Below are 26383 nucleotides of genomic sequence, written 5' to 3' on the forward strand. Positions count from 1 at the left end.
AAGTCAAGCAATCATCACACAATTCAAGCAAGCATGCAAAGAATATATAGGCAGCGGAAATTAAAGCATGAAACTTGCAACAAAGTAAAGGGAAGGGTTTGGAGGATTCAAACGCAATTGGAGACACGGATGTTTTTGGTGTGGTTCCGATAGGTGGTGCTATCGTACATCCACATTGATGAAGACTTCAACCCACGAAGGGTAACGGTTGCGCGAGTCCACCGAGGGCTCCACCCACGAAGGGTCCACGAAGAGGCAACCTTGTCTATCCCACCATAGCCGTCGCCCACGAAAGACTTGCCTCACTAGCGATAGATCTTCACGAAGTAGGCGATCTCCTTGCCCTTACAAACTCCTTGGTTCAACTCCACAATCTTGTCGGAGGCTCCCAAGTGACTCCTAGCCAATCTAGGAGACACCACTCTCCAAGAAGTAACAAATGGTGCGTTGACGATGAACTCCTTGCTCGTGTTCTTCAAATGATAGTCTCCCCAACACTCAACTCTCTCTCATAGGTTTTGGATCTCGTGGAAAGAAGATTTGAGTGGAAAGCAACTTGGGGAAGGCTAGAGATCAAGATTCATATGGTAGGAATGGAATATCTTGGCCTCAACACATGAGTAGGTGGTTCTCTCTCAAAAATGGTAAGTTGGAAGTGTAGGTTTAGTCTGATGGCTCTCTCCACGAATGAAGAGGAGGTGGAGGGGTATATATAGCCTCCACACAAAATCTAACCGTTACACACAATTTACCAAACTCGGTGGGACCGATTCAACAGACTCGGTCGGACCGATTTAGTAAACCTAGTGACCATTAGGATTTTTGGTGGGACCGACATGCAACTCGGTGAGACTGATTCAGTTAGGGTTAGGGCATAACGTAATCTTGGTAAGACCGATTACACAAACTCGGCGAGACCGATTTTGGTAATAAGCTTTCCAGAGAGTTGGTCAGGTAAACTCGGTGGGACCGATTTGCTATTTTTGGTGAGACCGAAATGTTACAAAAAGGAAACAGAGAATTTACATTGCAATCTCGGTGGGACCGATCGCTCACTTCGGTTAGACCGAAATGTTACAAAGGGAGACAGAGAGATTACAATCCCATCTCGATGACACCGAGATCCCTATCGGTAAGACCGATTTGCTTAGGGTTTGTGGCAGTGGCTATGACTTTTGAAATCGGTGGCGCCGGATAGGAAGAATCGGTGTGACCGATTTTGGCTTTAGGTTTAGGTCATTTGTGGATGTGGGAAAGTAGCTGAGGGTTTTGGAGCATATCACTAAGAACATGAAGCAAGAGGCTCATTAAGCAACACCTCATCCCTCCTTGATAGTATTGGCTTTTCCTATAGACTCAATGTGATCTTGGATCACTAAAATATAAAATGAAGAGTCTTGAGCTTTTGAGCTTGAGCCAATCCTTTGTCCTTAGTATTTTGAGGGATCCACTTTCATCATCCATGCCATGCCATTCATTGAGCTTTCCTGAAATAATAGTCTTGGAATAGCATTAGCTCAATGAGCTATATGTTGTTATGAATTACCAAAACCACCTAGGGATAGTTGCACTTTCAGCATACCTACAGACAAAACTCTGTTAGCCCGTTTCTTCGCCAAACTATCTAAAGGTTCGTTTGAGCACATACTAAAAATGCCGCGTCGAAGCCTCTTGTTCTCCTTCACGGAGTCAGCAAGCTGGGCCCGAACATCTTCCGGTTCAATGCCCAGCCGGGTATTGGCATCCTGGAGATTGTTTTTCTCTCGCCTAACCCGTGTAAGCACGCGCTCGCCAGCCTCTGGCTGCCCTTGAGCATGTTGCTCATCCTCTTGTACGATCTTCGGATGCCCTCCAAGATTGTCTGCAGAATCTATTGTTAGATTTGCGAGCATGCCGAATACTAACTGGTACACGTCATTACATTCTTTTTGATCGAATACAAGTATTACCAGAGGAGGCCTTCTTGGATTCCTCCATTCCGGCAACTGCGGCCCTTAGCTGGGCTTTGCACTCCTCCAGCTCTTGAGACAAATGGGTGTTCTTCTCTGTAAGAACCTATTCATACAATGATCCTTAAATTAGTTGTGTCAAGTGTTTCAAGTCTCAGGGGCTACTGATATACATAATTATCAGATTTTTCTTACCCATATATCCTTTAAATACTAGTCTATGGCTCTAGCATGCCCACCTTGAGCAGCCCGGATGTACGCGTCTCCCTAGTTGAAGGCATTGAACGCCTCTTCGGAGAAATTCGGGTCGCGGAGTATGGCCCGTCGACGCCTGTGATTCATGGCGCTCCCTCCTTCGGAATTTGTAGCAGATACTCTATCCGCATCCTCTGTAGGAGGACCGTCTGGCGTTGTCCCCATGTTAGCCTCCATCCTTGAGTCCGGTTCTGGAGTCCGGCTGGTGGGGGCGAGGCCAGCAGGACTTTCGGTCACAGTTCGGCGAGCACTCTTTCTGCCAAGGGACAATGGACATTGTTATATTTTAAAGATGATAATCACGGAGCAGGTTTTAGATCATACCTCTGCAATGGTGTCTCGGTCCTGACCGCCTTCCTTTTAAGCCTACCCGGCTTGGGTGCCCCCTGTTGGTGAGTCGCCACGGGTTTGGCACGGTGCCCCGATGGCCTTCCCTATAAAGCGCAATACGTGTGCGGTGGGTAAGGTGTAAAGAAGGGGTCCTTCTCGGAAGTCAGGATTCCGGTTTTACTTACATGTGATGCAGGGAGGAGGCCAGAATAATCGGCAATGATGGCCACCAAGGCGCCGTCACAGCTTGCCTGGCAAAATGTCCTGTCGACGAGCTCCACAAATACGTCCGGATCTTCTTCGAGTCCAGGGTCGAGGGCCCGGTCAGGGTCCTCTGGCTGTGGAGATGGGCTGTGGACCTCCCTCACAGCTTTTCGCAGTTCCTGCTATGGATTAGCAAGGTAAATATTTTTGATGTAAGAATGCTGGAATGAATGGAGTTGGGTAAAAGGTAGCAGCTCACCCAGCTTGGGGGGGTTGTACATGGAAAATCCATCCCGTGGCTTAATGCGGATAAACTCCTCTTCTTCTCCTTTATACAAATCGGACAGTATTTTCGCCAGAGCGGTGGCGGAGTCCGAACCTTTACGACCGCAGCGGGTGGCGTTGTCTTCTCCATTGAGGTGCCACATGGGTTTCCCCCGATACTGGAGTGGTTGCACCCCTCGCATTATGCATATTGACATAACCTCGATTATTGTCAATCCTGATTTGGCCAGCGTTTTTATCCTGCCCATCAGATAAAGGACCTCTCTGCTATCTTCCTCCTGGGGGCTCCGGGGATGCCAGCTGCGGCGTTTCTTCAGTGGGGCATTGGTAAACTCAGGAAGGCCCATCCGGATAGGGTCCGGAAGGGGGACGTCCTCCATATAAAAGCACTCCGAAGGCCAGTCTTCGGATGTCTTCTTCGGAGTGCCACATAGGTATCTGGTCTCGGCGATGCGCCATATTTCGGCTCCGCCCACTTGGTATATTGATCCCTCCTGATTGCATGGGACGAGGCAGAATAGCCTCTTCCATAGCTCGAAATGAGCTTCACAGCCCAGAAATAGCTCACAAAGAGCGACATAACCTGCGATGTGCAGTATGGAGGCAGGAGTGAAGTTATGCAGCTGGAGGCCGTAATACTCTAGGAGACCACAGAGGAACGGATGGATTGGAAATCCGAGGCCCCTCAGCAAGTAAGGGTCAAGGCATACTTGCTCCCCCATGGATGGGTTGGGGAAACTCTCTGCTTGCTCCCCGCCATCGTAAGTGGCTAATCCGGCTCGGACGGGGACAAGATATGCAGGCAAGAGAAACCCCTGGGTCAGCAACTCCACCAACTGGCCGTGGGATACGGTGCACTTCACCCAATCACCTGGCTTAGTATTACGGGAGCGAGAGGAGGAGCTGCGGCGGCCGGCCATGATGGGATGGTTTTTTCAGGCGCACTCTGATGAATCCTCGCTTGGGGAAGGTGGTGTGATTTGGATCTGAGGATCCCCGTCTCTTTAATAGACGACTTACTTAAATGGTTAGGGTGGCAAATGTAAAAATGCCCCAACTTCTCTCATTCGCTTAACACATGGAGACTGCCATTATTAAGGTACAGAAGCCGAGGAGTGCAACATTAATGGGAAGCCGTACACTGCCCGTTACAACAGGTACTCGAGGACTTGGAGAAGAACCCGCCTTGCAATGTCGAAGACAATCTGAGCGCTGGACTCATCATCATTGAAGCCTGGTTCGGGGGCTATTGAGGGAGTCTTGGATTAGGGGGTCCTCGGACAGCCGGACTATGTACTTGTGCCGGACTGTTGGACTATGAAGATACAAGATTGAAGACTTCGTCCCGTGTCCGGGTGGGACTCTCCTTTGCATGGAAGGCAAGCTTGGCAATTCGGATATGTAGATTTCCTTCTCTGTAACCGACTCTGTGTAATCCTAGCCCCCTCCGATGTCTATATAAACCGGAGGGTTTAGTCCGTAGGAAGAGGACAATCATAATCATAGGCTAGCTTCTAGGGTTTAGCCTCTACGATCTCGTGGTAGACCAACTCTTGTAATACTCATATCATCAAGATCAATCAAGCAGGAAGTAGGGTATTGCCTTCATAGAGAAGGCCCGAACCTGGGTAAACATTGTGTCCCCCGTCTCCTGTTACCATTAGCCTTAGAAGCACTGTTCAGGACCCCCTACCCGAGATCCGCGGTTTTGACACCGACACTTGGTTCCAACGTGGTTGATGGTGTTGGAACCCTCGGGCTCAAGGGTGGCGCGCTCTGCTGGTGATGGGCAAGTTGCCCCGGCAAGGCTCTTGCCGAGGCTACGGAGGCTGCACTCGGCAAGGGTCTTGCCGGGGGAGTCCACCTCGCCCTCTTTCTCATTGCATCTTTGTCTTGGCGTTGCCTTGATTGTCTTGTGGCTTTGGCTTTCCTCCTCTGCCTGCTAAGTGTGGCCACGGGCGTGGCTCTGACTGCCCATGCATAAGTAAAGGGGTACGAAAGAGGGCCCCTACTTTTGTACACCGATGGGACCCTCCCATTTGGGCTTGAGCTTGTCCTTTTTCTTCTCTGGTAGGCGTAGAATGAGTTCACCGACATTATAAGTCATTGCCCATACCTCCCTACTTTGATATCGCCGAGCTTGCTGTTGGTAGAATGCGGAATGGGCCTTTGCGACATCGTGCTCCTCCTCCAAGCCGTCCAGATCGTCCTGCCGAAGAGCTCGGCCTCTCTCTCTTCGTACATGCGCACTCGAGGTGAGTCATGAATAATGTCGGAAGGCAAAACTGCCTCCGCGCCGTACACCATGAAAAAAGGTGTATATCTGGTCATGTGATTGGGCGTGGACCGCAGCCCCCAGAGTACAGAATCGAGTTCTTCCACCCAGTGCTTGTCCGATTCTTGCAGAGATCGCACTATTCTGGGTTTGATGCCGCTCACTATCAGGTCGTTAGCCGTTCGACCTGGCCGTTTGTCCGAGGGTGATATACGGCGACGTAATCGAGCTTGATGCACAAATTAGCGCACCAGGTTTTCACCTCATCGACCATAAAGTTAGAGCCATCATCAGTAATGAAACTATGCGGGACACCATAATGGTGTACGACACCGGTTATGAAGTCTATAACTAGTCCAACTTTGGCCGTTTTGACTAGTTTGGCTTCTATCCACTTAGTGAACTTGTCGATCATAACCAGTAAATATTTCTTATTATGGCTTCCCCCTTTAAGGGGTCCGACCATGTCTAGCCCCCAGACCGCAAAAGGCTAAGTAATGGGAATTGTTCGTAGGGCGGTGGGCGGCATATGGCTTTGAATGGCGAAAAGCTGGCATCCAACGCAGCGCTGTATGAGGTCTTGTGCGTCTGCTCGGGCCGTGGGCCAAAAGAAACCTGTACGGAAGGCCTTACTTACAAGTCCCGAGCTGCAGCGTGATGGCCACCAAGACCGGCGTGTATTTCAGCCAAGAGCTGTTGTCCCTCTTCTTCGGAGATACATCTTTGAAGTACTCCGATGGTACTTTTATTGTATAGTTCCCCTAACTTTGTAGGCCTTCGAGCGTCCAACAATACGATGGGCCTCGGTCTGATCATCAGGGAGCTCATTCCTAGTAAGGTAGCCAAGGAAAGTTTCAGTCCACGGGGCAATTACAACCATGATTTCGTGGGCTGATGGTGTTATTTTGGTGCCCGAACCCACGATTATATCGGAACTATGTTCGGAGTTTGGGGATATGGTCGGCTCTGGACCACCGTTTCCACTCTCGTCCTGCCACACCATGGATGGCTTGAAGAGCCTCTCCCGAAAGGTGTTAGGTGGGACGGGGTCGCGTTTAGCACCCATGCGGGCAAGGATGTCTGCGGCTTGATTACTCTCTTGAGCCATGTGATGAAACTCGAGCCCCTCAAACCAAGCTGATATTTTGAGTACGGTGTTGCGGTAAGCTGCCATCTTCGGAGCTTCTGCGTCGAATAATCCATTTATTTGGGATATTGCAAGGTTTGAATCCCTGCGCACCTCGAGGCGTTGTATGCCCATGGAGACGGCCATCCGGAGACCGTGCAATAGGGCCTCGTATATGGCTGCATTGTTGGAGTATGTATATAGGATTTTGAGCACATAGCGGACTGTGTCTCCTGTGGGGGTTGTCAAGATGACACCAGCCCCAAGTCCGGCTAGCATTTTTGAGCCATCGAAGTGCATCACCCATTTTGAATATGTGTCATACTCTTTAGGGAGTTCGGCCTCTGTCCATTCGGCGACGAAGTTGGCCAACACCTGAGATTTAATAGGTCAGCATGGCTTGTAAGTTATTTTGAATGGTAGGAGCTCAATGGTCCGTTTGGCAATCCAGCCGGTGGCATCTCGGCTGTTTATTATATCATTGAGTGGTACTTCAGAGGCCACCGTGATCGAGCATTCTTGGAAGTAGTGCCGCTACTTGCAGGATGCCATAAAGACCGCATATGCTATATTTTGATAATGCGGGTATCGGGACTTGCATGGTGTAAGAACCTTCGATACGTAATATACTGGTTTTTGGAGTGGGAATTTATGTCCCTCTTCATCTCGTTCGACGACGAGCACCGCACTCACCACCTGGTGAGTTGCAGATATGTAGAGCAACGTCGGTTCGGCGATGTTTAGTGCGGCCAGGATTGGGTTACTTGATAACAAAGTTTCTATTTCTTCCAGTCTAGCTGTGGCAGCGTCCGTCCACACAAAGTGTCTAGTGCGGCGGAGCAGGCGATATAATGGCAATGCCTTTTCCCCTAGTCTAGAGATAAAACGGCTCAAAGCTGCCACGTACCCAGCTAGTTTTTGGACCCCCCTTGAGGCCTGTTGGTGTTGCCAACTGTGACAGGGCTCGGATTTTGGCTGGGTTTGCTTCGATTCCTCTATTGGGGACAATGGACCCAAGCAGTTTTTCAGCTGGAACGCCGAAAATGCATTTTTCCGGATTGAGTCGTATGTCATATGTTCGGAGGTTGTCGAATGTAAGGCGTAAGTCATTCACCAATGATTCAACATGCTTGGTCTTGATGACTACGTCATCTACATATGCCACCACAGTTTTCCGATTTGCTTTTCCAGGCATGTTTGAATCATGTGTTGGTAGGTTGCACTGGCGTTCTTAAGCCCGAAAGGCATAGTGTTGAAGTAGAAGGGCCCATACGGAGTGATGAATGCCGTTGCGGCTTGATCGGATTCTTTCATCTTAAGTTGATGGTATCCGGAGTATGCGTCGAGGAAACATAGAGAATCGTGTCCCGCGACCGCGTCAATAATCTGGTCAATGCAAGGTAGTGGGAAGGGATCCTTAGGGCAAGCCTGATTAAGGTCTTTGAAATTGACACATAGGCGCCAGGATTTATCCTTCTTCGGTACCATGACCAGGTTTGCAAGCTAGTCCGGATATTTGATCTCTCTGATAAACCTAGCTTCGAGTAGCTAGGCTAGCTCCTCCCCCATAGCCAGTCGTTTGGGTTCGAAAAATCGGCGAAACGTTTGCTTGACTGGTGTGTATCCTTTCAGTATGTTGAGACTATACTCGGCCAGTCTTTGTGGGATGCCTAGGATATCCGAAGGGTGCCAGGCAAAGATGTCCCGGTTCTCATGCAGGAATGCGCGTAATGCAGCGTCGACCATCGGATCTAGTTGTGCCCCAATGGAAGTTGTCTTCTTGGGGTTCGTCGGGTGGACCTGAAATTTGACTATTTCGTCTGCTGGCTTGAAGGAAGTGGATTTGGGTCTCTTATCGAGGATTGCATCGTCCCTATCCACTATGGAATGTAGGGTGGTTAATTCTTCGGCCGTGAGGGCCTCAGATAAAGCCTCGAGGGCCAGAGAAGCGGTTTTCTTTTTGGCGCGGAGTGCTATGTCCGAATGACTGGTGATAGTGATAACTCCATTGGGCCCGGGCATTTTGAGCTTCATATACCCGTAATGGCGTATGGCTTGGAAGTGCGTGAATGTGTGTCGCCCCAGCAGGGCATGATACCCGCTGTTGAAAGGTGCCACATGGAAGAGTAACTCTTCAGACCTATAGTTCTCTGGCGTGCCGAGTACCACGTCGAGTTTGATTTTCCCCGAACATCTTGCTTCCCGACTAGGGATAATACCCCGAAAGGTTGTGTTACTTTACTCAATGCGACTCCTGTCCATTTGCATTTTATTGAGCGTGTCTTCGTAGATGAGGTTCAGTTTGCTGCCGCCGTCCATTAGCACTTTAGTGAGCTGAAAGCCGTCCACGATTGGGTTTAGGACCAAAGCGGCTGGTGCCCAGACTAAGCGGGATCTTGGTTTGTCATCAGCGTTGAAAGTGATCGCCGTATCATTCCAAGGATTTACTATTGCCATTTGGCAGACTTCGGCGAGGTCATGGAGCACCCTTTTGCGCCGATTATTTGATGAGAAGGTCTTGAAGACCGTGAATACTTTGAGATCGTTGTCCTCCGAAGAGTAGTTCTCTGGGGTGTTGTTGGTGAGGATACCCTCGCCGCCCTTGGCCACTTGCCGGAGTATCCAACATGCTCAGAGGCTATGCGTTGGCTCGGTGTTTGGCATCATCTGAATTTTACAGGGCTTGTCGAGTCATTCCTCGAGGACAGTTCTATGCCCCATAAAGGGCTTGATTTTCTTGTCCACGGGATGATGATTAGGTGCTCCGCGAGGGTGCATCCTTTTTGCCCATCTGAGAAATGGCCTGGAGGACTGTGGGTCCTAGCGGGCTGTTTGGGTTTCCAAGCACTTTCCATTGCGCAGTACTTCTGTACTATGTGTGCCAAATCTGCAAAGTACAGTACGCGACGACGGTTGAGGGCATTAAGGATTCCCTCATTCGTACAATTGTTGCAAAATACCGAGATGGCGTCGTCGTCACAGCAATCTTTAATCTTGTTTTTAACAAGTAGGAATCTGGCCCAAAAGTGATGGACTGTTTCCTGAGGCTGTTGCCACACATACATTAAGTCGCATATGTCCGGAGGAATGGAATTTCTTGGGGAATATTGCTTGTCGTGGGTGGGCGAGCTTAAATCCGAACCCTGACCCACTGTGAAGTCTGGATTCTGAAGGATTTCCGGGGTTACAGGCCCGGGCTCCGGAGCGTTCGGTGAGTTTTTAGGCTCAATGCCCGATTCTATGTTCGGAGGACAAGAAGCATCCTCCCGAAGATGGGTGTGCGGCTCTCCGAACTCGAAAACCCGAACATACTTTGTTCTCAACGTAGGAGAAGAGTTATTGTCAGCTTGTTCCTCCACAATTGCCACCTGATGGGTGATCGGCAGAGATCTTATTTCTCTCTGAGCGGGTTTAAACCAATCCGATCATAGTCGGTTGTGACCCCCAGGGCGGCGATGCGATCTAGCAGTTCATTTAAGGCCGATACATCTGCCGGATCCATCTTGTTGGAGTATTCAGGGTCGACGCGGAGACGATTTTCGGTGACAGGCTGGGCTGCCTTTGGCTTAATGGCCGAACGAGTGCCCATGGTGAAGCTGCCAAGCCGGAGGGTTTGCCCTAAAGCTAGGGCTCCTCCGGAAGTGATACTGTCCTTAATGACAAGGCGAGCCATCAAACCTTCTGTCGACGGCACAGAGGAACTCTCAATGAAAGCACAAATGTCGGTGTCAAAACCGACAGATCTCGGGTAGGGGGTCCCGAACTGTGCGTCTAAGGATCGAAGGTAACAAGAAGCAGGGGACACGATGTTTACCCAGGTTCGGGCCCTCTTAATGGAGGTAATACCCTACTTCCTGCTTGATTGACTTTGATGAGTATAGGGGTTACAAGAGTTGATCTACCTCGAGATCGAAATGGCTAAACCCTAGATGTCTAGCCTGTATGATTGTGATAATCTCTACGGACTAAACCCTCCGGTTTATATAGACACCGGAGGGGACTAGGGTCGTACAAAGTTGGTTTACAGATGAAGGAAACTACACATACGCATGCCAAGCTTGTCATCCACGCAAAGGAGAGTCCCATCCGGACACGAGGGAAGGCCTTCTATCTTATATCTTCACGGCCCATCAGCCCGGACCATATCACATAGGTCGGCTGCTCGAGGACCCCATAATCCAGGACTCCATCATTAACCTCAAGCGCTTTCTCGACGGCCTCATTGGCCCCTCCTCGGCCAGTAGAAGTCCTTCCAGACGACACTTCTGTGTCCTCCACGGCGATGGCGAGGGGGCTCGCGGCGGCGTGTTACTCTCCTCCTGCTCGGGCGGCAGGGAGTTCCCCTCCGATTATGGAGTGTGCGGGACCTCACGGGGAGGGCTAAAAGGAAAATAATAAAACAACTTACATAACGGAGGCAGGAAGACTAAAGAAGAACAGCAAGTTTACGAATACTTACGATTCGGCAAGGGGCTCCATCCTGGAAGGCCTCTTGGGGACTTGTTCGGACTCTGAGTCTAAACTGGCCATGAGGGCCAGCTTCCCTCTTTTTGGTGCCTTCCACTCCGGGTCTTCGGAGACCGTCCTCTTCTTCCTCCTCCCCTTATAGGGGGAGTTGCTTTCCACCACCTCCTACTCTTCTTCCTCATCTCCCTCATGGGAGGAGAGTACTTCGGTCTCTTCGGACACAGTGTTCGAAGGACCTTTGCGGCGGGGGCCGCCCTTGGCCTTCTTGCCCTTCTTCTTGGCCTTCTTCTCCGGCGCCTGATAAGGCGTCGGGACCAGCATCTCTGTTAGCTGGGGTGTGGCCGGGTTCTCAAGCAGCGGTGCCGGACAGTTGATCTGCTCTACCTTTGCCATGCAGCCCTGTACAGAAGACAGGCGATATAATCTCTATTTTAATTGAAGCATTGACCAGATAGATCTTTGAAAAAATTATGCTTACCTCTGAGGCCGGATTCTCGATGTCAAGTCTAATGTCCTCGGTCTTCATCGGCCAACTTTTCTGGGCCTTGAAGAGCAGCTCCATATGTCTTTGTGCGTGGTGCCAAAGAAGCGCTTCAAGGTCCATGGCTCCTCCGGATTAAACTCCCACATGGGGGAGGCCCGGAGTTGGCAGAGAAGGATACGACAGAAGAGCATCACTTGAATCACGTTAGTGAGACCAGTCTTTGAACCCAACATATTGGAGATGCATTTATGCAGCATCTTCACCTCCGTTTGCGTCCCCTAGTCAAGGCCCTTAGCAGTTCATGAGATGAGTCTCGTGGGGGGTCCGGATCAGAAGTCATGTGTGGCTGCCCATTTGGCATCGTAGGGTTCGGTGATGTAGAACCACTCCTGCCGCCACACCTTGACAGTTTCAACAAATGCCCCATTGGGCCAGATGGCATTGGGGAGTTTGCTTACCATGGCCCAGCCATAGTCCCTGTGTTGTCCATCGACCACCTTTGGCTTCAGATTGAATACCTTGAGCCATAGGCCGAAGTATGCGGGATGCAGAGCAGAGCCTCACACACGACAATGAACGCCGATATGTGGAGGAAGGAGTTTGGGGCTAGATCGTGGAAATCTAACCCGTAGTAGAACATGAGGCCTCGGACAAAGGGGTGGAGGCGAAACCCTAGCCCTCTAAGGAAATGGGGGATGAACACGACCCTCTCGCCGGGCCCCGGAGTGGGAATGACCTGATCCTTGTCAGGGAGCCTGGTGCGATATTCGCAGACAGATAGCCCGCGCTCCAGAGATCCTTGACGTCCTTTTCGGTGACGAATGAGGCCTCCCACTTGCCCTTAGAGCCAGACCAGGCCATGGCTGGGGGGTGGTTTGTTGGCAGTGAGAAAGATCGGAGTTTTGGGGTGCTAGAGCTTGGAGGTTGGAGAGCAGAAGCTACAGGAAGGCGTGGGGGAAAAGGAGGGATCTTTGTCCTCTTATAGACGGTGAAAATGCCAACCGTCCCCCTCTCAAGCCATAAAACTCGCTCGTTCCCAACGATATCGTGCATAAGGCGCGGTTGGATTACCCAAATAACATTGATGGGAATCCCGTAATGGGTGGGCATGATCTCTTCTTTTGACAAGACGTGCCAATGGAGGCTCGACCTCAAAACGCGAAAGGGGAGGCGTGAAAATGGTTCGAAATATTGAAGAGTCAAGTGTGACGCTTCGCCAAAAAAAGATGTCAGTAAAAGACACTGTTCCTGTTTTGACATCTTGCATTCGTGGCTAAGGGTTGTATTGATTATGCAGGGCCAGACACAGTTCCTTTATAAGGGAAGCTAACTTACAATATTAAGGAGAAGGAACCCGCCTTGCAATGTCGAAGACAATCCGCGTGCTGGACGCATCGTCATCAAAGACTGGTTCAGGAACTACTGAGAGAGTCCTGGATTAGGGGGTCCTCGGGTGTCCGGTCTATTCGATATGGGCCAAACTGATGGGCCATGAAGACAAATCAGAAGACCATCCCCCGTGTCCGGGTGGGACTCCTATATGCGTGGACGGCAAGATTGGTGTCGGGATATTCTATTTCCTTTCCTTGTAAACCAGCTCTATACAACCCTAGGCCCCTCCGGTGTCTATATAAACCGGAGGGTTTAGTCCGTAGAGGCTGTCAGAATAATCATAAGCTAGACATATAGGGTTTAGCTATTACAATCTTGAGGTAGATCAACTCTTGTAACCCATATACTCATCGAATACAATCAAGCAGGACGTAGAATTTTACCTCCTTTAAGAGGGCCTGAACCTGGGTAAACATTGTGTCCCATTGTCCCTTGTTACCATTGATCCTTAGACGCACAGCTTGGGCCCCCCTACCCGAGATCTGCCGGTTTTGACACTGACAACGCCCAGGAGCCCAGGTGCGTCCAGGGGGGTTGTGCCCCCTCGGTGGCCTCTCGCACCGCCTCTTTGCCCTATAAATCCCCAAATATTACAGAAACCCTAGGGGAGTGGATGAAAAACAATTCTAGTCACCGCAAATTCCAGAATCACGAGATCCAATCTAGACACCATCACAGAGGGGTTCATCATCCTCATTGGTGCCTCTCCGATGATCCGTGAGTAGTTCATCATAGACCTACGGGTTCGTAGGAAGTAGCTACATGCCTTCTTCTCTCTCTTTTGATTCTCAATACAATGGTCTCTTGGAGATCTATTTGATGTAAGTCTTTTTGTAGTGTGTTTGTTGGGATCTGATTAACTTTGAGTTTATGACAAGATCTATATCCATGAATATTATCTAAGTCTACTTTTGATATTTTACATGCATGATTATTTATAGCCTCGTATTTCTTCTTTGAATCTTTGGTTTAGTTAGGCCAACTAGATCGATTTTTCTTACAATTTGAAGAGGTGCTTTATGATGGGTTTGATCGTGCGGTGTTCTTTCCCAGTGAAAGAAGGGGCAACAAGACATACATGTATTGTTGCTATTAAGGATAACAAGATGGGGTCAATTCCTACATGAATAGATATCGTCTACATCATGTCATCATTCTTATTGCACTAATCTGTTTTTTCATGAACTTAATACACTAGATGCATGCTGGATAGCGGTCGATGTGTGGAGTAATAGTAGTAGATGCAGGCAGGAGTCGGTCTACTAATCTTGGACGTGATGCCTATATATTGATCATTGCCTTGGATATCATCATAATTATTCAATCTTCTATCAATTTCCCAACAGTAATTTGTTTACCCACTGTGTGCAATTTTCTTGAGAGAAGCCACTAGTGAAATCTACGGGCCCCGGGTCTATTCTTTATCATATTACTTTGAGATCTATTTTTATTTGGTTTTGTTTTCAGATCTATTATTCCAAAAACCCAAAAATGCATTGTTGCACCTTTTTTGTTACTTATTTTATTTTGCATTTTATCGAGATCTATTTATCCAATCTACAATTTTTTTATCCCGTCAACTTGACAATTTCTGGCGCTGTTACCCGTTGAGGGATTGACAACCCCTCATAAGCGTCGGGTTGCAAGTATTTGTTCTTTCTGTGCAGGTACCGTTTACATAATGTTGCTTGGTTCTCCTACTGGATTGATACCTTGGTTTCATAACTAAGGGAAACACCTACCGTAGATGTGTTGCATCACCCCTTCCTCTTTGGGGAAATACCGATGTAGTTCAAGCGACATCAGGGTACCGCCAGCGGGTGAGGCAGATCACACGGGCGGAGTGGTAGGACTCAAGCAGCGTCGCCTGCTCCGCTACTAGTTGTGAGCTATGTTCGGATTTTCTCTGAAGAGGAAGGGTGAAGCAATACAGTAGCTGATAAGTATTCCCTCAGTGAGAACCAAGGTTATCGAATCAATAAGAGAACCATGCAAATCCTAGTGAACAATACATGCACACACACAAGAGCAAATACTTGCACCCAATGCGGGCAAGAGGGTTGTCAATCCCGTTGAAGTCGTTACTTGCAAGGATTAGATCTAGTAGTGATAGATACCTAATTTGAAAATTAATTAAAAGTAAATAAATTGCAGGAAGGTATTTTTGGTTTTTGTAATATAATAAAAGTAGACCTGGGGGCCATAGTTTTCACATGAGGCTTCTCTCTCATAAAGATTGCATAAGGTGGGTAGACGAATTACTGTTGGGCAATTGATGGAAAAGCGCATAATTATGATGTTATTCATGGCAATGATCATGTATATAGGCATTACATCTGTGACAAGTAGACCGAAACAATTCTACATCTACTACTATTACTCCACTTCGAGAGCGCTTCTATGCTTGCCTCTCTACGTATTAACTTCATAACAAATAGAGTAATGCATGAAGTATGATAACATAATGTAGACAAAATAAAACCAAGTAATATGATCAAACCCCGTCATTTACCCTTAATGACAACAATAAAAATACGTGCCTCGCTACCCCTTCTATCACGAGGTGAGGACACCGCAAGATTAAACCTATTACAAAGCACCTCTCCCACTGAAGATAAATCAATCTAGTTGGCCAAACCAAACGGATAGATCGAGAGAAACAGAAAGCCATAACAATCATGCATAATAAAGTTTAGCAAAGACTCAACTACTTTAATGAATAATCTGATAAATCCACGATTCATAGGATCGCAACAAACACACCACAAAAGAGAATTACATTGGATAGAACTCCAAGGAGATCGAGGAGAACATCATATTGAAAATCAAAGAGAGAGAAGTCATCTAGGTACTAGCTATGGACCCGTAGGTATGTGGTGAACTACTCACGCATCATTGGAAGGCAACAAGGATGAATGTAGAATCCCTTCGTGATCGATTTCCCCTCCAACAGAGTACCGGAAAAGGCCTCTAGATGAGATCGCGAAAGAACAGAAGCTTGCGGCGACAAAAAAAAATGTTTCAGGTGGCTCTCCCATAGATCTTTTGGCCTCCTCCTGAATGTTCTAGGGTCCCTTTTGGTCTATAGAAAATCATCATAAAGTTTCATCGTGTTTGGATTTCGTTTGGTACCGATTTCCTGAAAAGCCAAAAAACAAGAAAAAATCAGCAACTAGCACTGGGCACTGAGTTAATAGGTTAGTCCCAAAAAATGATATAAAATGGAATATAAGGTATCTAAGATTGGTGATATAATAGTATGAAAAATCAAAAATTATATATACGTTGAAGACACATCAGCATCCCCAAGCTTAATTCCTACTAGTCCTCGAGTAGATAAATGATAAAACCAGAATTTTTGATGTTGAATGCTAATGTCATGGGTATCATGTAATCTATTTATAGTATAAATATTGTGAAATGATTAAGTAATTGATATCAACATAATAATATCCATGAATATAAGAACATAATCATTACTATTTTAAAATATATGATGCTCAACGAATGGTATCCCTACTCATTGAATTATGTAAGCATGACATGACTCCACCTTCACCGTATAAATACAAATCATGAGCACCCCAGTGTCAAACCAAGCAATTGTATCATACTCCCTCCATCCCAAAATATAAGAGCGTTTTTACACTAGTGTAGTGTCAAAAACGCTCTTATATTTTGGGATAGAGGGAGTACTTTTTAACGTGCTTCAGCATTTTCAACTCCACTCAATACATGAGCGTGAGCCATTGATATTAGCACTAGGATGGAATAGAGTGCGGTGGTATAGACATATAGGAGAAGCCAAAAAGGAAGATATGATCGCATCAACTCGTTGGATCGTTAGGAAATGGAGAGGCATTACAATCGATATCAATGCGAGGAGTAGGGATTGTGTCGGTGTCCTAAATATGGGGGTATCCAGCCCTACCTACCTGCGGCCCACCACGTGGCTCCATCGACGGCCTGGTACGGCCCAGCTTCAACATCAACAACTCAAGACCCTCGCGAGGGGCCAAGCCTCGCGAGGCGGACAATGCCAAGACCCCCGAGGGGATCGACCTCCTCAGGCTGGCTCCCGAGGGACGGATAGTTCTATGCAAGGTTTACCTCATGAGGCTTAGCTGACGTGATCCATGACGACCAAGGCCAGGCGGGCGCTGAGCGCAGTTTTCGTCTTTGGTGCAAGGGAGGCAGATCGCAGGCGTGGAGTCCCGAGGAATCAGCCAAAGGTTTCCATTCTGGTGCAACAAGACCAAGACCGCCAAGACGGCAGGACGGAGGTCATCGACGAGCCCACCACAGCGTCATGACCAGAGGCTTTTCGCAGGCAAAGACTACTTTTGTCAGGATAAGCTGTACTACTTGTCCCCTTTCAAATCCGGCCGTTGTGGGATCCCTTCCCGCCAACATTTGGAAAGAGGACCAAGGCCACTATAAATAGGACTTAGACACCACCATAGGGGGGATGGGATCCATTCTCACCCGACCACTTCACCAGCTCTCTTGAGATCAAGAACACCTCACCTCCTGAGGCCAGCTCATCCATTATACTAGTTCATCCTCAGCCCTCCAAGGCAATCCACCAAAACGCTGGAGTAGGGTATTACACCGCAAGGTGGCCCGAACCAGGATAAACTGATGTGTCTCTTTGTCTCTTTGAGCTTGTCGCGCTAGGCCTAGGAGGATCGTGAGTAAGCAGGCTGGGTAGATTGAGATCTCCGCACACACCCCAGAGTTCGAACCTCTCAAGGGTTTGCGGAACCTGTAATCCGACATTTGGTGCGCCAGGTAGGGGTGCGTCGGATCTGCTCTTCCGTCGACCGGTCTCCTGCCACTCCGACACCTCCATGGCTGACGCATGTCGAGATCGCGTCGAGCGTTGGGCCGTAGTCACCGCCCGTGTTGCTCAGATGGCTCCGGCGGGCGATGGTTGTGCCCGTCGTGCTCTATCTCTGGTGGCTAACGCCGCCACGGGCCCTGCCTGCCATGAGCAGCAAGCTTCATCGTTGCACCCGTCGGTGCGTCGCGACGGGCGCACCGCTACTCCGTCACTGACCCCAGCAGCTTCATTCTCCCACGCGCGTCGCGGCCAGGCGGACGCGCAGACCGCTCTGCTTATGGCTCGAGAGCTCCTTCGCTACCGCCCGGACCTCTACGAGGAGTGGCTCGAGCGGACCGCTGAGCTCGTCAGCGTCGCGCACAGGGGCTCCGTCGATCTGACTCGCTCACTGCCTTAGCAGCCTCCTACAGCGGGCGACATGGTGCACGGGGCTCCTCCACCACCTCCGGCCCAGGGCGCCATCGTTGGGCCAATGCGCGCAGCACCACGGCGCGACCCGCCGCGCCTTATGCCAGCTCGAGAGGATGTGAGCTGCCAGGTGGTGCAGCGACCTCAAGGAGAAGCACGCGTACTTCTAGCACCCCAGCACCAGGCCCGCGTACCGCCGCAGGAGGTGGCGGTGCGCATGCACCAGGACCAGTTTCCACCCCCTTGACGACCTCCGGTGGCCACTGCAGGATGCCGCGCGTTCACCCCGGAGCTCCGCAACGTCGTCTGGCCGAGCAAGTTCAAGCCTGACTTGCCTCCACGCTATGACGGCACCGCCGACCCCGCCGAGTTCCTGCAGCTCTACGAGCTAAGCATTGAGGCGGCCAGCGGTGACGAGAAGATCATGGCAAACTGGTTCCCGATGGCCCTCAAAGATGGCGCGCGTTCTTGGCTCCTGAACTTACCCGAGGGGTCAATTTCTTCCTGGGAAGAGATGTGCGGCCGCTTCATCGCCAACTTCCAGGGCACTCGCGACCGTCCGCCGGCCGCGGGTGACCTGCATCGCATCAAGCAGCAACCTGGAGAGACCCTGTAGAAGTATATCAAGCGCTTCAACAACGTACGCCTCAAGATTCCCAAGGTGTCGGACGAGGCCATCATTTCAGCATTCACTGATGGCGTTCGTGATGTCAAGATGAAGGAGGAGCTTACTATCCGTGAGGATCTCTACACAGCTCTGGAGATGTTCAACATGGCGAACAAGTGCGCGAGGCCTGAGGAAGGGCGCCTCTCCCTCCTCGAGCTCCCCGATGCTGATCCAAAAGACAAGAAGGCCAAGGCCAAGGACGTGAAGCGTAAGGGGCCGGCCGTGCTTGCGGCCGAACCAGAGACGAAGCGCGGCTACGACCACCCCAAGTCAGCCAAGAGCAACCGGCCATTCTGCGTCTTCCACAACATTCACAGCCACAACACCAATGACTGTTAGGAGCTCAAGGCCCTCCACGATGAGTGCCTCAGTTAACGCCTCGAGCGCAACGATCAAGGCTATGGTCGTGGCAGTGGCCAAGGTGGAGGACGCTGAGACGGACGCGACCACCGTCAGGAGTGGCGGGCAAGCCTCGGGAGGACCGCTAGCAGGGCCAACCTCGTGAGGATGCCTAGAGGGAGCAGCCTCGTGAGGAGCGCCCTCAGGGCAACGCAGCTCTGCCTCCTCTGCCCCCACCACCAAGAAGGAATGAAGATCACCACCAGGACGAGGGGGGTGGGGGCTTCTAGGAGCCTCGAGCCATCGCCTGCATCTTGGGCGGCTCATAGGCCCTGGCTTCCCACCGCGTCTTCAAGCAGTTCGCGCGCGAGGTGAATGCAGCGCTCCCCAAGCCTGAAGAAACTCACCCTCTCAGGTGGTCCAAGTGCGCCATCACCTTCAGCTCCTTAGACCAGCCTAAGTGCACGGCCACCGCTGGCGCGCTCCCTATGCTCTGCTCCCCCATCATCAGCAACGTGATCATCACCAAGAATCTTATCGATGGCGGAGTAGGGCTCAATGTTCTATCTATTTAGACGTTCAACAGGCTCCAAGTGCCATACTACCAGCTTCACCCAACCAAGCCATTTTCAGGAGTGACCGATGGTTCTACACACCCGATAGGGCAGGTCCACCTCCGTGTCACCATCGGCGAGCGCAACAACTACCGCACCGAGCTCATCGACTTAGACGTTAGTGACATCTGCCTACCCTACAACACCATCCTAGGGTACCCAACACTTGCCAAGTTCATGACAGCTACGCACCACGGCTACAACGTCCTCAAGATGCCAGGAAGCGGCGGCGTCATCACAGTCGCATGCCAAGAGAAGGATGCGATGTGCTCTCGAGCGCGCCTTCCAGACTGCATCGATCGAGAACCCTGAAGACGAGGGCGGCGCCTGATACGTCCATTTTGCATCATGCTTTTATATCAATATTTATTGCATTATGGGCTATTATTACACATTATATCTCAATACTTATGGCTATTCTCTCTTATTTTACAAGGTTTACCATGAAGAGGGGGAATGCCGGCAGCTGGAATTCTGGCTGGAAAAGGAGCAAACGTTGGAAACCTATTCTGCACAACTCCAAAATTCCTGAGACTCCACGAAACAACTTTTTGGATTTAATAAGAATTTATGGGCGAAAGAAATAGGCCAGGGGGCCCACATCCTGTCCATGAGACAGGGGGCAACCCCCCCCCCCCTGTATGGCGCGGCCTCCTATCTCGTGGGCCCCCTGGTGGGCCTCCGGCGTCCATCATATGCCATATGAAGGGTTTTGTCCTAGGAAAAATCGTGGGAAAGCTTACGGGACGAAACTCCGCCGCCACGAGGCGGAACCTTGGCGGAATCAATCTAGGGCTCTGGCGGAGCTGTTCTGCCAGGGACACTTCCCTCCGGGAGGGGGAAATCATCACCAATGTCATCAACAACGATCCTCTCATCGAGAGGGGGTCAATCTCCATCAACATCTTCACCAGCACCATCTCCTCTCAAAACCCTAGTTCATCTCTTGTATCCAATCTTGTATCAAAACCACAAATTGGTACCTGTGGGTTGCTAGTAGTGTTGATTACTCCTTGTAGTTGATGCTATTTGGTTTACTTGGTGGAAGATCATATGTTCAGATCCTTTATGCATATTATTACCCCTCTGATTATGAACATGAATATGCTTTGTGAGTAGTTACGTTTGTTCCTGAGGACATGGGTAAAGTCTGGCTATTAGTAGTCATGTGAATTCGGTATTCGTTCGATATTTTGATGAGATGTATGTTGTCTTTTCCTCTAGTGGTGTTATGTGAACGTCAACTACATGACACTTCACCATTATTTGGGCCTAGAGGAAGGCATAGGGAAGTAATAAGTAGATGATGGGTTGCTAGAGTGACAGAAGCTTAAACCCTAATTTATGTGTTGCTTCGTTAGGGGTTGATATGGACCCATATGTTTAATGGTGTGGTTAGGTTTACCTTAATACTCCTTTTTGTAGTTGCGGGTGCTTGCAATAGGGGTTAATCATAAGTGGGATGCTTGTCCATGTTAGGGCTGTACCCAAGTGCCGATCCACCCACATATCAAATTATCAAAGTACCGAACGCGAATCATATGAACGTGATGAAAACTAGCTTGACGATAATTCCCAATGTGTCCTCGGGAGCTCCTTCTTCATTATTAGAATTTGTCCAGGCTTATCCTTTGCTACCTAAAGGATTGGGCCACCTTGCTGCACTTTATTTATTATATTTACTTTTTCCTCGTTACTATTTATCTTATCACAAAACTATCTATCACCTACTATTTCAGTGCTTGCAGAGAAAACCTTACTGAAAACCGCTTATCATTTCCTTCTGCTCCTTGTTGGGTTCGACACTCTTACTTATCAAAAGGACTAATAGATCCCCTATACTTGTGGGTCATCAAGACTCTTTTCTGGCGCCACTACCGAGGAGCGTAGTGCTCTTGGTGAGTGGAACTTGGTAAGGAAACATTTATATAGTGTGCTGAAATTTTCTGTTACTTGTCACTATGGAAACTAATCCTTTGAAGGGCTTGTTTGGGGTATCTTCACCTCAACCAGAAGAGTAAATAGATGCTCCTCAACCTACTGAACTTTATGAAAATATTCACTTGAAGATTCCTTCGGGTATGATAGAAAAACTGCTAGCTAATCCTTTTGCAGGAGACGGAACATTGCATCCCGACTTACACCTTATCTTTGTGGATGAAGTTTGTGGATTATTTAAGCTTGCAGGTATTCCCGATGATGTTGTCAAAAGGAAGGTCTTCCCTTTATCTTTGAAGGGAGATGCAATGACATGGTATAGGCTATGTGATGATACGAGATCTTGGAATTATAAGCGAAGTTGGAATTTCACCAGAAGTTCTATCCTATGCACCTTGTTTATCGTGATCGTAATTACATATATAATTTTTGTCCTTGCGAAGGAGAAAGCATCGCTCAAGCTTGGGGGAGGCTTAAGTCAATGTTATATACATGCCCCAATCATGAGCTCTCTCGGGAAATGATTATTCGGAATTTTTATGCTCGGCTTTCTCTTGATAATCGCAACTTGCTCGATACTTCCTGTGCTGGTTCCTATATGCTGAAGACTATTGATTTTAAATAGGACTTATTGAAAAGAATTAAACGCAACTCTAAAGATTTGGGTTCCGACGATGGTAAGGAGTCAGGTATGACACCTAAGTTTGATTGTGTTAAATCTTTTATGGATACCGATACTTTCCGTGGATTTAGCTCTAAGTATGGACTTGACTCTGAGATAGTAGCTACTTTTTGTGAAACTTTTGCTACTCACATTGATCTCCCTAAAGAGAAGTGGTTTAAATATAATCCTCATGTTGAAGTGAAAGTAGTTGCACCTATTACAGTCGAAGAAAAGACTATTACATATAGTGACCCTATTATTCCTACTGCTTATGTTGAAAAACCTCCTTTTCCTGTTAGGATAAAAGATCATGCTAAAGCTTCGACTGTTGTTCGTAAGAGTAATACTAGGACCTATACACCTCCTGAGCAAATTAATGTTGAACCTGGTATTGCTATGATTAAAGATCTCTTGGATGAGGACTTAGATGGGCATGTTATCTCTTTCTTGGGTGAAACTGCTAATATTGCTAGACCCGATACTAAGACACGTAGACCTGTTGTAGGCACGCCTTATGTGATATGGGTGCTAGTGCTAGTGCGATACCTTATGATCTTTATAAAGAAATTATGCACGATATTGCACCTGTTGAATTAGAAGACATTGATGTTACTATTAAGCTTGCTAATAGGGACACCATTAAACCAATTGGGATTGTTAGAGATGTTGAAGTCTTGTGTGGGAAGATTAAATACCCTGCTGATTTTCTTGTTCTTGGTTCCCCACAAGATGATTTTTGTCCCATTATTTTTGGTAGACCCTTTTTGAATACTCCTAGTGCTAAGATTAATTGTGAAAAGAATATCATCACTGTTGGCATAGATGGTATGTCTCATGAGTTCAATTTTGCTAAGTTTAGTAGACAACCTCGTGAAAGGGAACCACCTAGTAAGGATGAAATTATTGGTCTTGCTTCCATTGCTATTCCTCCAACTGATCCGTTAGTACAATATTTGTTAGACCATGAAAACGATATGTTTATGAAGGAAAGGGAAGAAATAGATGAAGTGTTCCTTAAACAAGAACCTGTGATGAAACATAACCTTCCCGTTGAAATTCTTGGGGATCCCCCTCCACCCAAGGGTGATCCCGTGTTTGAACTCAAACCCTTACCTGATAATCTTAAGTATGCTTATCTTGATGAAAAAGAAATATATCATGTTATTATTAGTGCTAACCTTTCATAGAAAGAAGAAGAAAGATTATTGAAAACTCTGAAGAAGCACAGAGCTTCTATTGAATATACTCTGGATGATCTTAAGGGCATTAGTCCCACGTTATGTCAACACAAAATTTTAGTGGAGAAAGATGCCAAACCAGTTAGAGATCCTCAAAGACGATTGAATCCCAAAATGAAAGAAGTGGTAAGAAAGGAGATACTAAAGCTCCTTGAGGCAGGTATTATTTATCTTGTTGCTGATAGTGAATGGGTAAGCCTTGTCCATTGTGTCCTAAAAAGGGAGGTATTACCGTTGTTCCTAATGATAAAGATGAATTGATCCCGCAAAGAATTATTACAGGTTATAGGATGGTAATTGATTTCCGTAAGTTAAATAAAGCTACTAAGAAAGATCATTACCCTTTACCTTTTATTGATCAAATGCTAGAAAGGCTATCCAAACACACATATTTTTGCTTTCTAGATGGTTATTCTGGCTTCTCTCAAATACCTGTGTCAGTAAAGAATCAATCTAAAACTACTTTTACTTGCCATTTTGGTACTTTTGCTTATAGACGTATGCCTTTTGGTTTATGTAATGCACCTGCTACCTTTCAAAGATGCATGATGGCTATATTTTCTGATTTTTGTGAAAAGATTTGTGAGGTATTCATGGATGATTTCTCCGTCTATGGATCCTCCTTTGATGATTGTTTGAGCAACCTTGATCGAGTTTTGCAGAGATGCGAAGACACTAGTCTCATCCTGAATTGGGAAAAGTGTCACTTTATGGTTAATGAAGGCATTGTCTTGGGGAACAAGATCTCCAAGAGAGGTATTGAAGTTGATAAAGCCAAAGTTGGTGCTATTGAAAAGATGCCATGTCCCAAGGACATAAAAGGTATAAGAAGTTTCCTTGGTCATGCCGGTTTTTATAGGAGGTTCATTAAGGACTTTTCTAAAATCTCTAGGCCTCTGACTAATTTATTGCAAAAAGATATTCCTTTTGTCTTTGATGATGATTGTGTAGAAGCATTTGAAACACTTAAGAAAGCTTTGATCACTGCACCTATTATTCAGCCACCTGATTGGAATTTACCTTTTGAAATTATGTGCGATGCTAGTGTTTATGTTGTAGGTGTTGTTTTAGGGCAAAGAGTCGATAAGAAATTGAATGTTATCCAGTATGCTAGTAAGACTCTTGATACTGCCCAGAGAAATTATGCTACTACTGAAAAAGAGTTCTTAGCAGTTGTGTTTGCATGTGATAAGTTTAGACTTTATATTGTTGATTCCAAACTTACTATTCACACTGATCATGTTGCTATTAAATATATTATGGAAAATAAAGATGCTAAGCCTAGACTCATTAGATGGGTTCTCGTTCTCCAAGAATTTGACTTGCATATTATTGATAGAAAGGGAGCTGAGAACCCCGTTGCAGACAACTTGTCTAGGTTAGAGAATGTTCTTGATGACCCACTGCCTATTAATGATAGCTTTCTCGATGAACAATTAGCGGTTGTCAATGCTTCTCGTACTGCTCCTTGGTATGCTGATTTTGCTAATTACATTGTTGCTAAATATATACCGCCTAGTTTCACATACCAGCAAAAGAAAAAGTTCTTTTTTGATTTAAGACATTACTTCTGCGATGGTCCACCTTTATAAGGAAGGAGTAGATGGTATTATTAGACGTTGTGTGCCTGAGCATGAACAGGAACAAATCCTACGCAAGTGTCACTCTGAATCCTATGGAGGACACCACCCTGGAGATAGAACTGCACACAAGGTACTACAATCTGGTTTTTATTGGCCTACTCTCTTCAAAGATGCTCGTAAGTTTGTCATATCTTGTGATGAATGTCAAAGAATAGGTAACATTAGTAGACGTCAAGAAATGCCTATGAATTATTCTCTTGTTATTGAACCGTTTGATGTTTGGGGCTTTGATTATATGGGACCTTTTCCTGCCTCCAATGGTTATACACATATTTTAGGTTCTGTTGATTACGTTACTAAGTGGGTAGAAGCTATTCCAACTAGTAGTGCTGATCATAACAATTCTATTAAAATGCTTAAAGAAGTTATTTTTCCGAGGTTTGGGGTCCCTAGATATCTTATGACTGATGGTGGTTCACATTTTATTCATGGTACTTTCCGTAAGATGCTCGCTAAGTATGATGTTAATCATAGAATAGCAATCTCCTTATCATCCGCAGTCTAGTGGTCAGGTAGAGTTGAGCAATAGAGAGCTCATATTAATTTTGCAAAAGGCTGTGAATAGATCTAGAAAGAATTGGTCCAAAAAACTTGATGATGCATTATGGGCCTATAGAACTGCATATAAAAATCCTATGGGTATGTCTCCATATAAGATGGTTTATGGAAAAGCATGTCATTTACTTCTTAAACTTGAACATAAAGCATATTGGGCTATTAAAGAGCTCAACTATGATTTCAAACTTGCCGGTGAGAAAAGGTTATTTGATATTAGCTCACTTGATGAATGGAGAACCCAAGCATACGAAAATGCCAAGCTCTTCAAAGAAAAAGTCAAACGCTGGCATGATAAGAGAATACAAAAGAGTGAGTTTAACGTAGGAGATTATGTGTTATTATTCAACTCTCGTTTAAGATTTTTTGCAGGAAAACTTCTCTCAAAATGAGAAGGTCCCTACGTTATCGAGGAGGTCTATCGTTCTGGTGCCAGAAAAATCAACAACTTCGAAGGCACAAATCCGAGAGTGGTAAATGGTCAAAGAATTAAACATTATATTTCAGGTAATTCTATCAATGTTGAAACTAATATCATTGAAACCATAACCCCTGAGGAATATATAAGAGACACGTTCCAGAATGTTTCAGACTCCGAAAAGGCATAGGTACGTGGTACGGTAAGTAAACCGACTCCAAAACAACTCTAATGGCAATTTTTATCAGTTTTGGATTATTTAAGAATTTTAGGAAGAAAGAAGTAGTCC

General features: G+C 47.2%; 1 long non-coding RNA gene across 1 annotated transcript in view; it reads right to left on the reverse strand.

Moving 5' to 3' along the window:
- Positions 1-15821: 15821 nt before the first annotated feature.
- LOC123045270 (uncharacterized) overlaps positions 15822-26383 on the reverse strand; it is a 21044-nt gene continuing 10482 nt past the window's right edge. The window contains exon 5 of the long non-coding RNA XR_006421226.1: positions 15822-15906. This is a non-coding gene — a long non-coding RNA (uncharacterized lncRNA). The remainder of the gene's footprint in view (positions 15907-26383) is intronic.

This window comes from Triticum aestivum, chromosome 2B (genome assembly GCF_018294505.1).
Source record: "Triticum aestivum cultivar Chinese Spring chromosome 2B, IWGSC CS RefSeq v2.1, whole genome shotgun sequence".
Classification (NCBI taxonomy): Eukaryota; Viridiplantae; Streptophyta; class Magnoliopsida; order Poales; family Poaceae; genus Triticum; species Triticum aestivum.